This window comes from Lepisma saccharinum, chromosome 3 (assembly GCF_977018435.1).
Source record: "Lepisma saccharinum chromosome 3, izLepSacc3.1, whole genome shotgun sequence".
In the NCBI taxonomy this organism is placed as follows: domain Eukaryota; kingdom Metazoa; phylum Arthropoda; class Insecta; order Zygentoma; family Lepismatidae; genus Lepisma; species Lepisma saccharinum.
Window position 1 is genome coordinate 107,076,561 of NC_139231.1, and position 17,856 is coordinate 107,094,416.

The 17,856-nt window shown below is 37.5% G+C and overlaps 1 protein-coding gene across 3 annotated transcripts in view; it reads right to left on the bottom strand.

The window, feature by feature from the left end:
* Positions 1-17,856, bottom strand: part of LOC145985281 (E3 ubiquitin-protein ligase SIAH1A-like) — a 166,702-nt gene that overhangs the window by 28,375 nt on the left and 120,471 nt on the right. The window contains exons 1-3 of one of the 3 annotated variants that reach the window (XR_014441415.1): positions 17,181-17,290; positions 7,353-7,489; positions 3,341-3,413 (exon numbers count right to left, since the gene is read on the bottom strand). The gene's annotated coding sequence lies outside the window, so the exon portion shown is untranslated. Of the gene's footprint in view, positions 1-3,340; positions 3,414-7,352; positions 7,490-12,050; positions 12,406-17,180; positions 17,291-17,856 lie in introns of those variants that run through there. The other 2 variants (XR_014441416.1, XR_014441414.1) reach the window with 2 other exon arrangements.

Here is a 17,856-nt window from a genome sequence, read left to right on the forward strand (position 1 = left end):
TCAAGACAACATCAGCAAAAAAAAATAGTGGACGATAGCCAATCCTAGGTGACAGGGATTGCCGGGCATTAAAGAGAATTGTCACAAAGTACCGTAGAACTACAGCTGCAAAAGTGACATCAGAACTCAATTAACATACGGCAGATGTGCACTGAGCACAAAACATGGACCTGTGGTGACTGGAAAAAGGCAATGTGGTCACATCAATCGTATTTCTTGTTGTTTCTGACAACTGTTCATGTACCTGTTTCCAGACTGTCTGCATCCTACTGTCAGACATGGAGGTGGGTCTGTGATGGTTTGGGCTAGTATTCTGTTGGCCCCATCATTCATCTGCAAGGTAAAATTACGACCAGTAACTACACTGACATTTAGGTGACCAGATGCATGCTATGACACAGCTGTTGTTCCCCAACAAGGATGCAATCTTTCCAGATGCTATGCACCTATTCAGAATGCCAAAGCTTTTCAGTCTTGGTTTACGAAACATGAAGATGAACTTCCAACACCTTTCCTGGCAAACACAATCACCAGACCTCAACATTATTGAACCACTGTGGTTGGTTTTAGAGGATCGAGTACGATGCAGATTTCCTCCACCCTCATCTCTGCAGCAACTGTGTGATGTGCTTTTGGAAGTATAGTACAACATTCCACCAGAGTATTCAGGGTTTGTACAACTGAATTCCACTACGAATCCAAGTTTTTTAGAAGGCTAAAGGGGTCCCACGTTGTATTAAGAGGGTACTGTATAACTTTTTCAAGTGTTTCCATTTTAATCTGTCTACTCCCTGTACATATAAACCAAACTGGAGAGGTTAGGATTTGAACCCATGATGTCTAATTCGTTGAAAGACAAGAAAGCTCAGACTTGAGCATTGTACCAACTGCTCCATAAGACCAGTGGAAAACAAGTGTCTTGAACATGTCTATAATCGTGCATGTTACCAATTCCCATGTTACGATCACATTTTCACTGTAGATTGTGAAAAATATTAATTCTTGCACCTTACACGATACTTTGAAAAGTATTATTAAATTTATTTCGTAATAACTATTCATAATTATGCATCTCTGTGTTCAGACTTGACAGCGATTTTGGGCAATTACCAAATGCAATGTTTTCAACCTCATCAAGGTTTCTTGGCTACCAATTTCAACACACAGAATTGCAAATATTCTCTAACATTATTAAATTTTACATTTTGTTCTCTATTAATATGTTGCATGAACATAGTTTCTGTAATAAGCATGTGATAAGCAAGAATGTAAATCTTACACCCCTGTTATTTATTTAGTACAGTAATTGAGCCTGTAGTAAGTTTGGCTACTCTATGCTAGTGTTCAAGAGCTACACTGCCACATTAATGATTTCTGGACTTCGAAATACTTCCGGGTGGTCAGTTAACTTTTGAGAAGTGCACAGTCATAGAAAAAAAAATACTTCCCCATAGAGCCTTAATACCAGTAGGTTTATTCGGAAAGTATTTCCTTCCATGACTGTACATACATAATCTCAATTTATTTCCAATATTCACACCAGTTTTGTGGCCACGGTGGCTCAGTCGGTAACGCGTCTGACTACCATGCTCAAGGTCCCGGGTTCGATCCCCGGCCGTTCAAATCCGGGAACTTTTCTAACGGTGGAAGCGGCCCCGGCGCCTACCCAGCGTCGAATAACATGGGTACCTGGGGGAAACCCTGGGGGGTAAAGGCGGTCAGGGGCGTGATGCTGATCACATCACCCCCACTCACGACCGGATCAAGAAAGTGTGGGGCGTTACCCCCACACCCCCTATACGCCTTCATGGCGTGGTGCTATGCACAGGGGAACACTTTACCTTTTTTTTTTACCTTTTTTACACCAGTTTTTAAGAATATTTAGAGCAAGGACAGATAAAAATTTGAAAAAAATATGTGAAAGCAATTATAAATGTCATGGACATAAATATCACCCAAATGTACAGGTGGGGAAATTCCATCATAATCAAGTAGGCCACAAATGAATACAACATGATTTATGCTTCAAGGTGTTTCAACATCAGGAATAAAAAAAAAAGGTCACATTTCCTTTCCTCTTAACTTCCAGACTTGTAATTGGGGGGGGAAAAATTCTTGTGCTTCCTTGAAATGAAGATCAGTCAGTTATTCAGCCTTCAACAAACCTATACATATCTAAATAAAGTTTTCGTGAAGATTTTCTTCACCTTTCTAACACATGAGACTGATACATTTTGTCTTGAGAAAATAGGTTGCGCACCCTGTTTTTATAAAATATACTTATAAAGCAAGGGGAGGAGGAATAGTGCACAAATACAACGGTATACTGTAGATTGCTGAAAATTTATTTGAAAATGTGGCTCTTTGATATTTCATGCTAATCCCTCCTCATCAGTACATGTGGGTGATATTTATGTCCATAACATTTATAATTGTTTCCAAATCTTTTTTTTTTTTTAATGCTTACCTGTTCTTGTTCTAAATATTATGAAAACTTATTTGAATAATCAAAATAAATGGAGATTAAATGTGCACATAATGAAACAAAAGTATAACAACAGCCTAATTTTATAATATCCATTCCAGGTATAGAGCAGACACTCATTATTACTATTACAAGTGGCCAAAAATTTCGGAGACTTTCTTTTGAGCTATTTTTCTCGTGCTATTTTTTTTTTTTAAATATCCACTCTTTCTTTTTATTCCTTGTTTAATTTTAGACTAGAAAGTATGATTGTGTTCACTTCCCCATTGATAAAATGAAACAAAAGTGATCGGAAAAAGCACATACACGTATTGTTTGGTCGCTGGTGATGGTCTTCAAAAACTTATTTTTACTGATGAGAAGATTTTCATCTTGGAGCATGTGCACAACTGTCAAAACCACAGTTCTGCTGCTGCAAAAGTTGTGACTCTGTCATTTCCAGTAGTTAAGTGTTCCAACAAGATGATGTTTTGATATATTCAAGGTCAAAAGTCAAGGTCGCGTGACAAAATTATATTTTTATCAAAAGGTGGGCTTGTTATATATCACTGTAAAGTTTTTTTCAATTCCATGTACAATAAGATTTATTTGAACTTTCTAGGCGAAATAGTGGTGGAGTTACAGCACATTTAGTATAGCTAAGTGGGCTCAAAAAGGGCAATTTCTGCTAACTTTGACCTTGAATAATTTAACAATTACAAGATGCACGAGACTAAAAATTTTCATAGTTACTAAGTTCCATGCATAGTTTCAACTCCCCAAATTTCATGAAAATCGGAGATGGTCAGGTTGGAAATTGCACATATCTGTGTTGATTTGGCATGGAATGACTCACATGTAAGATATTGCCCCTACCTGTCTTAGACTAAGCACATCAGTTGGTGTAGCCATCCAATACAGTTGATGCGAATCTGCCCAAATGTAGAATCTGCAAAATATTGAAGTATTGTTTAGGCACATGTATAATATTTAAACATATAATTAGTTATTTTATGAGGACTGGTTAATAAATATTTCGACAAGCACTTGAATAAAATTTGCGTAATCTTGCTGCGTCCAATGGTAATTCTGCCAGGTTTCAAGTATACTTTCTGCTCTGATAACCATATTTAAATTAAGTACTCTAGACATTAATAACAAAAAATTACATACACATCCAGACCAGTTTCTCCCATGTTTTGTAATACATTTCTAAAAACCAGCCTGGTAAATACTATGGCATAATTATGTTAGCTAATGTTGCAGTGTTTTTTTTGTGAAAAAGCCCATCCAGGTGTTTTTTTTAGATTTAAAAAAAAAATAGCAATATGACTAACTTAACAGGGTGGCTACTCTAAAACCCTGATAAAATTCAAGTATAATTCCTAGTTTTCAAGGCGATCCTTTCTAAAATTCAAGGATACAAATAAGAATTTCCTCTATTTCAACATTACTTATTACTGGCCCTCCCCTCTTACACAAAAATATATATACAATATAAAGGGTCATTGTGATTCCAACGTATCCACACAGACAATTAACTGACTCTAAACTCAGTCCAATTTCAGTCATAAAGGAACTCGTAGCTTAAATTCTCGAAAAAAGTTAGATCTGGCGTCATCACATGACTTGCTATGTCTGTCAGAGAGATTGTTATGTGAGGAACATTAACAAAGTATACGGACTTTGTTTTCCACTGCGGCTTTCTTTAACTTCCTCGATAAACACAGATGCTGAACTGTGAAAAACATAACCCAGAGCATTTATAAATATGTACAGATTCAATGGGATTTGGATTAATGAAAGTTACAATTTTTCACGTCTACGGAGTAAAATTCCAGCAGAATTCCGCAGAATTCCCGGAGCTAATAATTCATGCACAATTCCTGGAATTCCCAGTGAGTAGCCACCCTGTTTAAGTAAGAATTCAGATTTTTGAGGGATAATAAACACAAAATGATCTTAACTTCCTAAACACTTCATTGCTTGAATGTTTCTCTGTTCAGTTATCCCATTTACAAAGCATGATTCTTTAATAATACTTGTTAAAATACTAGCACGTTTGCACATGCACCGATAACATTAGTGGCATCTTCAAGCTTCATATCGTCAGCACCAGAAACCAATAATGGCAGAGCTGCACACGTGGTCCTACATACCATTTATGCAGCCGGAGCTCCCTACGACAAACCAACAGTCGGCCCCAACCCCCATGTGCCTCAGGTAATGAAAAAGAGGACACAGATCCAAGCCACTAATTTTTGCTGTGTCAAGGAGGAAGTTGTTTTGAAGCAGAGCAGTGATGCCAACCCAAATATAATTAAGCTAAATTTAGCATAATTTGCAAACTTGCTTCTCTGGGATGGAGAAATTCACGTTAAAGAATGAGAATTTGACAAATTAAAAATAAAATTACATCCTGATATTTCCAGTCCAGACACATGCTTTCCCAAACACACCCTCTTCTCTTCATTTTTTCTTTATTCTTCCCAGTTTACCTCGCAAGGAACATTTCATGGCAATAAATCAGTAAAAATTTGTGGGACACAAATAAAACAAATGTTCCACATTGTAGTAAATGAATCACCTCAAACTTTCTCTAGTTCAATGTTGAACTCTGAAAGTAGAAACATAACTTAAAATTGCAATCATGTGCAAAATAATTATAACAATACATTACTATAACTAATCATCAATACTATGGGTAAAAGTCACATGCAATAATCAAACTGTTCAAGCATTTCAGAAATAAAACCAGTCAAAAGCATGCAAGAGCTAACTTTTGCCACGAAAGAAAATATAATGCTAGTCTTGCTGAAATATGTTTATATTGGTGTGAAGAGAAAACAAGAGTGTACACAAATTAAGAAACTAAGTAAATTACCAATTAGGATATGAGGTTGTTGTTTTTTCAGTTTCAACACAACCCTCTCGTCCTCCTGTTAAAAACTGTCAGTGATGAAGGGGGATAATTGTAAATGAAAGCAGAGTCAAACTGTAATTCAGACTGAAATTTTCATTTCTTTTTATTAAAATAATATCACACACCTAGATCTGGATGGAAAATCACAATATTAATTTCAAATTGTTGACTAAACGTTTCTCGCATATGTTCGGCAGTGGACTGAGTAGGCAAAACCATGAGAGATAGCCTGAAGGATAATATATTTAACTGGGAACATGGAAGGATGAGTCTACAGCCACATATGACAAGTTGAGCAAAACCCCATGTGCTTGAGGCAAATCAATTTTCTTTTAAAAAATGGTGGCAACCATGATTGCCAGGCATGGTAGCACACAAACAGAATAAAAATGACAGTTGTCAAGGGGCCATAGAGTAAAAAACGAATCCTCACATAATTTGATTAAGAAATATGTGTCTGCCTTGATCTTCTCAGTGACATTACACATACATACAAAAAAAGTTATGTGACACTAAGGATTATGATAACTTACAGGAAAGTTACGAGAACCATGGATATAAGCTGAGTCTATCGCATTCCAACACTAAACTACCAAGTCCAACTTTAGCCTGTCTACAACCTCAATAACAGCAAACTCTGTGCAAGTTGTTACAACCATTGTAGGCATACTACAACCTTTTTAGTCAAAATGTTGGTCCAGGTTCCATGTACAAGCATCTTCTGCATGAATAAAATTCTGTGTGCATAAGCACACACTGAACATGTTCTGTGATTTCACATTGTTTTTTGTGCAGGATTTTATCATTCCACTACCATATATGCTCACATGAGTGGATTAAGCAGGTGCTCTTACAATGCAAAAAATATGTAATAGTACCCACAATATATATGGTACATATGACGTTTCATGCCAGTGGTGTGTTCTGAAAATTTGTTCTGTTTTACTGCGACAATTCTTACTTACTGTACAAACTTATTATATATTGATTAGATATAGTACAAATAAAAACCAATGTAGGCATGCAAGTAAAACAAACTCCGGCAACTTCAAATTTTGTGGCATTTTGTACATATAAGAAAAACGTTGGCTTACTGGTAGTAAACCAGATTAACATGTGAGAATACACCACTGTTTCAGCCTCATTCCAAAGACTTTCTTCATGCTGTCAGAAGTATTAGAAAAAACTCACACCACTGATTAAAACATCAAACCTGGACTACGTAAACTAAGGAATGCTCTCAAGTTGTAGGTAAAACTTACTTCTTGGTGCTTTTAACATTATAAATATGCTCTGTGTGCTTCCTGTGTTATTATTTATATGTTTTACGTAGATTAGAATTGCCAGGTTGGTTGCCTTAGTATTTCTTCACTTTCTTTTATCTATTGAATGTGTATGCAATATTTCTGGTGTGAAAGAAGAACAAGTGTGGTCACTTGAACAATCTACCTTCCCTGACAGAACTGCTAACAAATTAATACTTTTTCATCTTTAACTCCCCCCCACCTCCCTCTCCCCGAAATGTCTCTCTGAACTTCAAACATACTTCCCCAACCATTTCCAGTATATTAAATTCATTCCTCATCCTCCTGTAAAACTTGCAAAAATCACTACACAAACAGAACCATGACCAAAATGTTAACTGCTTTTATCATTTTACTATTCAACCACAAGTTTAATTTTTCTATATCAAGAATGTGGTAAATAAGACCATAAGACAACATCTCTAGTGAACACTTTTAACTTACTTTCCCGATCAATTTTAAAAACTTTTTTAATGGATTTTATAAAGTTTGCACATTTACCTCAAAAAGGAAGAAAACTGCAAAGGATCACTTCTATTTAATCGAATCAAATCTGAACATTTTACACTTTATTGAAGCATTCTTAGGCAATGTGTGCACATAACATACACACACACACCCCAATGCAAAAATAGAAAATTGAAATTTAACCGCTACTCACTTAAGTTCCACTTTCATCCAATGCCATCATCCATCTTGGTGAAGTTCCTCCATTCATTTTGTCGATGGATGCTGGCTGTTCTTCAACTTCTGTTCCAGGTATCAGGTCCTGGGTGAACTAGTAGAGGGATCATGGTCCTAAAAAATTACAGAAATGAAATTTTAACATATATCAATGTTTGCAATAGTGAGCATATACTTTACCTCCACTAGACTCTCAATAAAAGCATTTGCTCTTAAAAAAGGCAATATAATTACAGCCTGGCACAAACAAATACCACCCCTCTTAAAAATTGCATGTTTAGTGTGATCAGTGGTGGTTGATTTACCATGAATTCTTTTACCCCTGTACTTGGTTTACTATATGTACACACCAATGCCCTGAAGACCAATTAGTTTTCAGGGTAGTCTATTTTCTATATCCCCGAGGATGTGTTTGGAGAAGGCAGTCACACTGTAAACAGAAGAGAAAATAGGATGCCTGGGAACGTTACGTAACTGTGGCAGGGTCTCCAGCATATAACACATGACCTACACTGCCATGAAGACAGAGACAGAATTAGTCTCTGAAACATGTGTGTGTACATATAATGAACCAAGTACAGTGGTTAAGTGCAAACAATTCATATTGAACGCAAACTCAACATGATATTTTTCAATAACACAATCTCACCTATGTGCATTGAGCTATTTTTATTTACAGGCATTGTAATTAAAGAAAATCTATACTGGGAATATATTGGGTTGGTGCATAAGTTTGTAGCATTTTCTTGTGTGTTGGCAACACTATGTTGCCAAGAGTTCGTTGTCCGTTATTCCATTATTATTGCTTACTTTGTAGTTTTGTGTTTGTGAAAACACAGTGTATTCTATTTTGGAACACATGTTGTCTATTTTGCAGCCGAAACAAGATTGGAGTGTCAAGTGGACCATTTCCGGGACATTCTGCTGAGTTTAACTGAGGATCAAGTGCAGCAGGAGCAATGAAAACAATTTGTGCCGTGTTCGGTGCTAATGCCATTGCTGAAATTACAGCAATGAAATGGTTCTCTCGGTTCCAGGGAGAGCAATTTGACTTATCTGATGATCCACGTTCAGGAAGACAAGACAGATTTTGATGAAGATCGCTTAAATCAGTATCTTCACGAGAATCCCCGTCAAACAATGTGGGAATTGGCACAACTCATGGAATGTGACCACTTAACCATTGTGCGCCATTTGCATTTGATGGGTAAGGTACAGAAATTGGGTGCATGGGTACCACGTGTGTTATTTGACAATAACAAAAATCAGTGTGTAACCATGTGTGTCTTTGCTTGCCCATTACCGGTTAGCTCGTGATCAGCACCAATCATTCCTTGGGAACATTGTTACTGTTAAGAAAACCCAAGCTGAACACGATTCCGATGACCTCCATCAGTTGCAGTTCGCGGTCTTTCATTCCATTCTCTCACATAGCTGAGATTTCTTCAGCTGGGGTTTTCTTTAAGAGCATGATAAACTCAAGATCGCACAGAACTGATGTCTACACATTCACCCCCATAAAATGCCTTTAGTCTCAGATGAATGTAAATTTGTAGCATATTTTCTGTGGAGAGAAACTCTATCACTCCACGCTACTACAGGCGTTTCAATAACATTGCATGGTTACATGCTGCCATTCTCCTCGCAATAGTTCAGCACCCCCTTGCCGATAGAAGTTTGAAACCTTCAATGGAGAAGCGGGAAAGTCTTAGCAGTTACAAGTGTAATGTATGGTTGCTCAAAATCCAAAATTTGTTTACAAGGTAACAAAGAAAATAAAAACATAGGAAGCTTTACTTTTCAGCACACCCTCGTATATATACTTTATTGTAGATCCATTTCAGTATTGTAATGTTGTTCATTGACATTCCAAATTACAGTTTGCAGAATTTTAACACAAAATGTTAATAAGAAATGAAATTAGACATGCCATATTTAATGCAAAATGTTGAATTTTTCACGAGTTTTGTATCTCTTAAACCAATTGAATCTCAAACTCAAAATTTTTACTGAAGTTACTTATCATGGAGCACTGTATTGTGTACAAATTTCAGATTTTTAAACAACTGCCCACCAGAGATATTTAACCCTGAACTTGGAATTTTTTAACAAAAAGTACATGTTTATGACCCTGTAGGGAAAAAAATATTAAAGTCTCAAGCTTCAAATAATTTTGACATACTCTATTGGTACACAGGTACTTATACAAAAAAATTCAAGTGTCAAACAAACTGCCTCCCCCCCCCAAAAAAAATGTCCGAATATGTCATTTTGAGGGATTAAAATACACAATTTTAACCTTAAAATTTATTATGAAGGAATAATATTTAGAAAATTACACATAAATATAATTGTAGCCTATAATGTGCTTAACATCACAGATTTTGTCTCATTGTCGTAGGACTTACCAGAGCTGAGGAAAAAAAGTTGCCACTGTTGCTTACGAATGGAGAAAAGACGCACGCCATGATAATAAAATGCCTGGCAACTTCAAATCGGTGATAGTAAAAATCAAATAACAGTGGTTCTGAACTGTCAATATATGAGGCTCACACCACACAAAAAATAAACTTTTTTTTTAAAATGGTCAAGCAACCAGGTTGTATGACTTCATATGGATTTACCCTATGAATATTTTGGTGGACATAGCTAAAGAGAATAACACTAACACTATAACCTGTTACAAAAAAATACTATAATCATTCAATACTACACTACGTACATTTCTAACAGTGAACCAGTACCTATCCAAATTTAATGTGTTTGCAATTGTTACCTACTCTATTGTACATAAGTTGCAAAACGCAATGTTAAGTAATTACTTATCTGTAATACAGTTTATTTATTTATATCAATTTATAATATTCATGCTTCATTGAAATTGTAATTTTTAATACCATATGGGTGGATTGCTGCATTCATTTGGAACATGGTAGTAGAGTTAGAGAGTAGTTGTTGTTAACCCTAGAAAGCTAATGCGTCATCTGGCAGACTACGTATGTGGGGCAGTTTTCTTGTTTCACCCCCTTCCACTGAAATCTCCAGCTCCCCAGACCATCTACCTTCATTTGGATTGGAGAAACTGACAGGGAAGCGTTTCTTCAGTGTTTTCAAATTTTGCGTTATGTGGCATCTACGTGCACCAAAACTTCCAGAACAACTTCATAAGATCATGTTATCATCCTAAATGTGGACATGCAAAAAAACTAATGTAATTAGATGCTCAACAACAACAAGGAAGGAAAAATCTGTGCATTCTGGCCCTCAAGCAAGAGGAGAGTGACCAGATTCTTCTGCTCCCTTTGCTCCAAAGCTATGTGCAACTAACGTCAGTCATAGTGTTGTTTTGAGTGCACACAAGACTTATAAAAATAGTATTTTGCATTCCTGCCATGCTATTCATGTATTTTGGAAGCAAATATTCATTTTTGTAGTAAATAAGTTTTTTTTTGTTTTTTTGCAAAATGTAGGCTGCATTTTAATACTGAAGGAATCAGTAGTCCAGCAGACGAGTGCTTTAGCTTTAACGTTTGGTACAGGACATGTTTGCTTTTTACGGTTACAAAGGGAAAGTGTTTAATGTAAAAATTGAACCCTTGTAAGTTTGAAAATCACTTCTTTTTAAAAAGTAACTTTCAGAACACTGGCATTCACCATAAGGAATGCATGGGAAACTGATTTTTTTTCCTTCATATTTTTCAAACATAGTCTCCACCTTAATAATCAACTTGAAAAATCACTTCCATTTGCAACATGGGGAGAAATCCACATCTCTTGTATAGTTGGGTTTCCTTTTCGTAGCAGTGCCCATTCCGTCGATATTGCAATAAATGCATACCTAGTGCAAAACTGTTGCTCTTTGCCTTAAAGCAGAGTAAATTTACAATGTGGAGAATGTCTCCAATTTCGTTAATATTTGGTATACTAACTAAATTTGGCCTTCTAATCACGAATCTGTTGTTAAAATGTGGGGGTCACGTGTGGAAATCTGGAGAAAAGCTAATATAAGTGGAATTTTTTTTTTGTTTAGAGCTGTATCACATTGTTTTACGAACAAAATTTTAACTAAGCTTACCTAACCTTACTGGAAATGGTTCGTGGGGCTATCCGTGAATGGTTTGTGGGGCTACCCATGCATAATGTACTGATTAGAAGGCCAAAATTAGTTAATATACCAAATATTAACGAAATTGGAGATACTTTCTTACCCTAACCTTACCAGAAATGGTTCGTGGGGATACCAGTTAAATGTTTGCCAATGAGCACATATTGTAACAAAATATAAGTTTTGTAGCACTAGCTTCCTCATTGCACAAGATGCCACTTTTCTAGAAGAACGCTTGAACACCATTGCCAAACTTACCTCTAATCAAAGACTGCATTCCAGCAACGAAGCAACAATTAATGCTCTGCAAGTAACAAAGCAACAGTGTGGCAATGATGTAGACAGAGCAATGAATGCCAAACGTCACTTGTTCATATCATCAAACATTGTTCCTATGTTTCTGTATGGAGAATGATTGTGGTAATGAAGAACGTAATTTTGCAACATATATAGACGTAAATGTACAATTTTTACACGTTTAACCCCAAATATGCTACCAGGACTACATATTTAGTGAGTATAAGAAGTAGGAAATAAATTGAAGACATTCTCTGTATTGCACATTCTTACCCTTAAAGCTGAGGCTGTAAAGGGGCACTCAGCCCACACAAGGAATATCCTGGGCGTGGATCTAGGCACCAGAGCCCCATTTGCCTGCAAGAAGCAATTACTGGGGTGTACTATGGTGAAGTGAAGTAGACTTTTGGGTGCCTTACCACAAGGCCACCCCTTACACCCCTGGACCATTTGGATCTGGAAAAGATGCTTAAGTCAGATATTCCATTCTGAATGATGGTGAACGCAGTGAAGATGACGATATCAGTGATGAAAGATCTGTCAGCAATTGTGATAATGTAGGGTTTTTCAAAATAGGTAATTCGGAGACTGAAGTGGAGAAGTGGATTGGGATGATGAGTGCAGTGACTAGCAGTGATACATGTAAATAAATGTTTGTAAGGTGATGACATATCATATGTAGTGCTCAAAATTTTTTTTTACTGGGTACTACTTTACTATAGGGGTGACACCTACCTATAAATAATTTATTTTGCACTTTTTTACATTGTTAACGTACTATTCTGCATTGCGGAACATTTCTTTAGGTGAAATAATGTATTTCTAACGAAAATAATGTCCATTTCTTACATTTACGAGTACTTACTGTTACTCGTTATTTCGATTCTGTAACACAAATTATGGCGATAGCGTACTGGTTCATCGCACGTTGTGAGTGTGTTTTGTCGATTCATGCAGTGTTGCAACCTTGTTCACCGGAAAATACCTACTTTCGTGCCCAGATTTGAAATTATGCTAATACCTCACAAACCATTGATGTTAGCCTCACAAACCACTGACGTTAGCCCCACAAACCATAGATGTTAGCCCCACAAACCATTTTCCGTAAGGTTAGGTTAGGCAAGCATAGTTAAAAAAAATACAAATACTCGACACGTCATGTTATAGTGAAAACACTGAGAGTTTTAAGTCATCTAACACACAGAACATTGTGCTCTCGTGCAGAAAGCAAATGGCAGCAGCAGAAACAGCGTGTCGGACAGATTTTAGCAGAAAGCAACATGCATTCGCATTAAAATGGATCAAAACTACATTCAAGAACTTCCACAACGCTACAGAAAATGATTTCCGTAAGTACGTTCTCCTGTAAAAAGTAAGAAATCCATCACCCCTATAGTAAAGTGTTACCTTTTACCATTTAAGAATTATTATATAAAAGGTAAAGTGTTCCCCTGTGCATAGCACCACGCCATGAAGGCGTATAGGGGGTGTGGGGGTAACGCCCCACACTTTCTTGATCCGGTCGTGAGTGGGGTGATGTGATCAGCATCACGCCCCTGACCGCCTTTACCCCCCAGGGTTTCCCCCAGGTACCCATGTTATTCGACGCTGGGTGGCCGCCGGGGCCGCTTCCATCGTTAGAAAAGTTCCCGGATTTGAACCGGCCGGGGGTCGAACCCGGGACCTTTAGCATGGTAGTCAGACGCGTTACCGACTGAGCCACCGCGGCCACATTATTATATGTACGACTAAAATCAAATAAGTAAAAATTAAAAAGTAATCATGAATATGTTAGTAAAACCGTACTTGTGCGTGGCCATAGTGTTACTTTCCCAGATGTGACCGATGAAGAATTAGGGACTTTTAAGTGTCTGTAGTGATACATTATTTATATTGCAGTCCACAAATATTACACGTGCATGTTTGACACATGGCTTGTATCTGATTGGTTATGCTGCATGAGAAGCTTAAATAAAATTAGCACCAATTTTACCTGTGAAATATGGAATGGAACAGGCTATGGTATCGAAATACTAATTGCTTTTACAAGCCCCATCTAGTTCGCTGCATTTTTTGACACACTTGTGTAGTGCAGGTGTACCCTGGTGTCAGGCTGGTGCAAGGAAATGACGTTCAACGAACTAGACAAATAGCGGTGTTAAAGTTCAGAACATTCAACAAATGCCTGTCTGCTGCTTTAAACCTTTATTTGATTAGTTACCACATACCACATGCTACACCGCTCCAGAATGTAGTAAACAGTGCAGACACCAAATACACTACTCGACTCCAAATCGACGAGTCGGGGTTGCACCGTGTAACCAACTACACCGTTCAGTGCAAAGAAAGTAAAAAAGTGCAGCAAACTAGACGGGGCTAGGTAAATGTTTACTATCCTTCGGACACCTATAACTTCTGAGTTTCGACAATTTTTGACATTTGTACTTACCTATCTTCTTTGCGGATCATTTTTTAACGTGTATTCACATTTTCTTGATCAATTTTTTTTTTAAAAAAAAAGTGTTTTTGTAACTGAAGAACGTAAGTTTCCGCAAATGGTTTGTGGGGCTATGTGTCAATGGTTCGTGGGGCTATGCGAGAATGGTGTGTGGGGCTACGCATATTTTTTTCGAAACCAATTTTTAACTATTGTAACCTATTGTGACCCCACCTAATCTAACCTGGGTCGGGTACCCTATTCTACGAAATCTGTCCGAAGGATAGTAAACAAGTACCCAATTTTGAAACCACTTAAAATAAAGAGACACTGACTATTTTTACCAGGTGCTGAGAACAGCATGGCTATTTTCACCAGCAAAAGTAATAAACCTGAATTATACCATAACACAGTCTTTTATTTTATTATATTCATTGGTAGTGTTGCTGAACTTACTGCTAAGAAGTTATTTTAAATTAAAAATTGGTACAACTACTAGTCAGCAGGTAGTGAGAATAGCAGAAATTACATGATCAGGTGTTGGGAAGTATTTACAAAGTAATTGTAATGTTAATAGCCCTAAGCCTGACCTGCCTAACGAAAGCATTTGGAAACGTAATACCGCCATACTTATGTAATGTGACATATTAGCAGCATCTCCATATCAAAACACCTGCGGTATTTATCCAACTCCGTGGCATGCAGAAAAAAATGTACTTGTCCCCTGCATGACAAAAAATGCACACCGATGTCCTGCGAAGTGAGCTTCATATACACGTCAGTGTAGCAGGCCAGGCTGTAGATCATGCACATACCAAGTTTAAAAACTGGTGAAAATAGCTCAAAAGCTAGCTTCAGCCCCTGGTGAAAATAATCACTCCGAAAATATTATGAGACGCTTATGTTCAATTCAATTCCTTCTCACTGCATTTCAAACCAAATCCAAAGTTGTTCTCTTGAGATGTAACGCTTGCCACATGGAATCACGTGATGCATTTTGCCACCATGAAAATTGCTCGTCGTATCTGCAACCATGAAAGGTAAAGAAAACGTACTCTCTCAGAAAATATAGGGTAACATTATTGTATGAGGGAAACGGATTCCTTCAAATTGACAGGAGAAAGTACTTACGGAAATCATTTTCTTTAGCGTTGTGGAAGTTCCTGAATGTAGATTTCATCCATTTTAATGTGAATGTGTGTTGTTTTGTGCAAAAATCTCTGTCCGACACGCTGTTTCTGCTCCCGCCATTTGCTTTCTGCACGAGAGTGCAATGTTCCATGTGTTAAGATGATGCAACCCCGTAGCCAGTGTTTCAGCCTCGCTGTGTTTTCACTAGAACATGACGTGTCGAGTATCTTTAATTTTTTTTTTAACTATGCTTGCCTAACCTAACTTAACCTAACCTTACGGAAAATGGTTTTTGGGTCTAACGTGAATGGTTTTTGGGGCTAACGTCAATGGTTTGTGGGGCTAACGTCAATGGTTTGCGACGTATTAGCATAATTTCAAATCCGGGAACGAAAGTAGATATTTTCCGGTGAACGAGGTTGCAACACTGCATAAATCGACAAAACACTCTCAGAACGCCCCCTAAACCAGTACGCTGTCACGGCCATAATGTGTTACAGATTCGAAACAACAAGTAACAGTAAGTACTCGTATATCTAAGAAATAGACATTGATATGAATCATTTCACTTTAGGAAATTTTCCACATTCGAAAATAACATTTTAGCAATGTAAAGAAGTCCGAAATATATGATTCGTAGGTGTTTCCCTCATCCCTCATATACCAAATATAGTTCCTAACCAGTAGCGTACGCAGGATTTCATCAAGGGGGGTGTTATTTCGAAAACTTTCTACAAATTCACATTACCATTGTTTTATTATACTTTAATTAATAATAATAATTCTTATAATCAATTAATTAATTCGTTTAATTACTACCAATAATTACTACTAATGCAGCTGTTATTTATGAAAGAAATAGAACAAGATTACATTTCTTCTTCCTCATAGCAATGGGTACCTGAGATCAACCCTGAGGGATGAAGGCTGCCGGAGCATGGTGCTGATCACATCACCTGCAAAATAGTTCGAGATTGAGAATCTTTGGGGCCCACCACACCACTACGTGAGTCTTCATGGCACGGTGCTGTATGCACGGGGGAATTTACATTACCTTTACCTATGGAACTCGCCCAGGATGATGATGAAGCGCGAGAATACATGTTGCTAAATTCCACTGAGTCTATGTTTTCGTTGAAAAGTAAGTTTATAGACATTCCAACACATTTATCACTTCTAGGTGATTCACAAAGCACTTCTTCAACATTATGTAATGATGTGGATGTAGACTCAGCATCACTTGAGAGTTCCCAAGGGGATGTGAAATCAGAACCGGGAAGAACGTTTGCAATAAGGTCGGCACACTGCGACGAAGCAAGGAATTTTCACAATTCTCGCGAGAGTCACTGCGCGACTTTTTGCAAAAAAAATTTGCAAAATTGAACTTTGCGGCCGCTTAGATTGTGTTTCGAATGCTGTGTTTTTCTTCATGCTGCATGGGAATAATAATTCAAATTATTATTATTATTACTGTCGCAGATCTTTGACTGTGATAAATTAGTAATTTTAAATTTTTTTCTACAGCATTTTCCATATTATTTCAAAAGCTCAAGGGGGGGTTTAAACCCGGTAACCCCCCCTTGCGTACGCCACTGTTCCTAACACATTTAATTTAATGAAAGATACGGCACCGGTTTGTCTGGTACAGAATAATAGTTAATTTGACATATTGTACACAAATTATAGTTCTGCATATACATGTGTGGAACACGCCACGAATTTGATTCCCTACTAGATATCAAAGCTAAATATGATCTTCATGTAACTAATTCCAAGGAACTGATAATTTCAAATTTAATTGGTTTATGCTAAGAATGGTAATGATAAATACATACCTTGCGATTGGAATCCACCACCTGACATTACATTAAATAACGCGCCATCTTGGAAACAGTGTTGCCACAATATGAGGCACTTCCAAGGGGAAGGGCATGCGATACAGTCTCCACGCGGGACTCTTCACAAGCTCTTCCGTCCCTGGCAGCTGGTAGCAGGCCCGTAGCCAGGAATTCTTTGCAGGGGGAGGGGGGGCAAATTTGTAATATATTGCGTCACATTGGCCGACGATATAGCGGGTACAGAGAGGCATTTGCCCCGTCCCCAAAAGAGATAAGTAACAGAAAAGGGATGGTATCTTGAAACTGCAACGAACAAAGAAAAAACTTCGAGCAACATCAAATAGCAATATTTCGATATGACCTGTCCAGATAGCTAAAGAATATAAAGTTTAACATAAATAGGCTAATAGGGACTGTATGTACTTGATATTTACAGATCGATAATGTTAATAGGCGATTAATGTATGCCAACAGATTTGGGCGCCTCTGCAGAACTGATTAAGGGAGTCCTTTATAAATCATGCTTCATAATGATTCCCAGGGGTGTAAGGGGTGCTCCTTCCACTTAGTGCACCCAATAGTCAACCTCACTTCCACGTAGTACACCCTGGACCGCAGACTAACGAGGCTCTGGCGACTGGCCTCATGGCCAGTACAATTTTCTTTGTGTTGT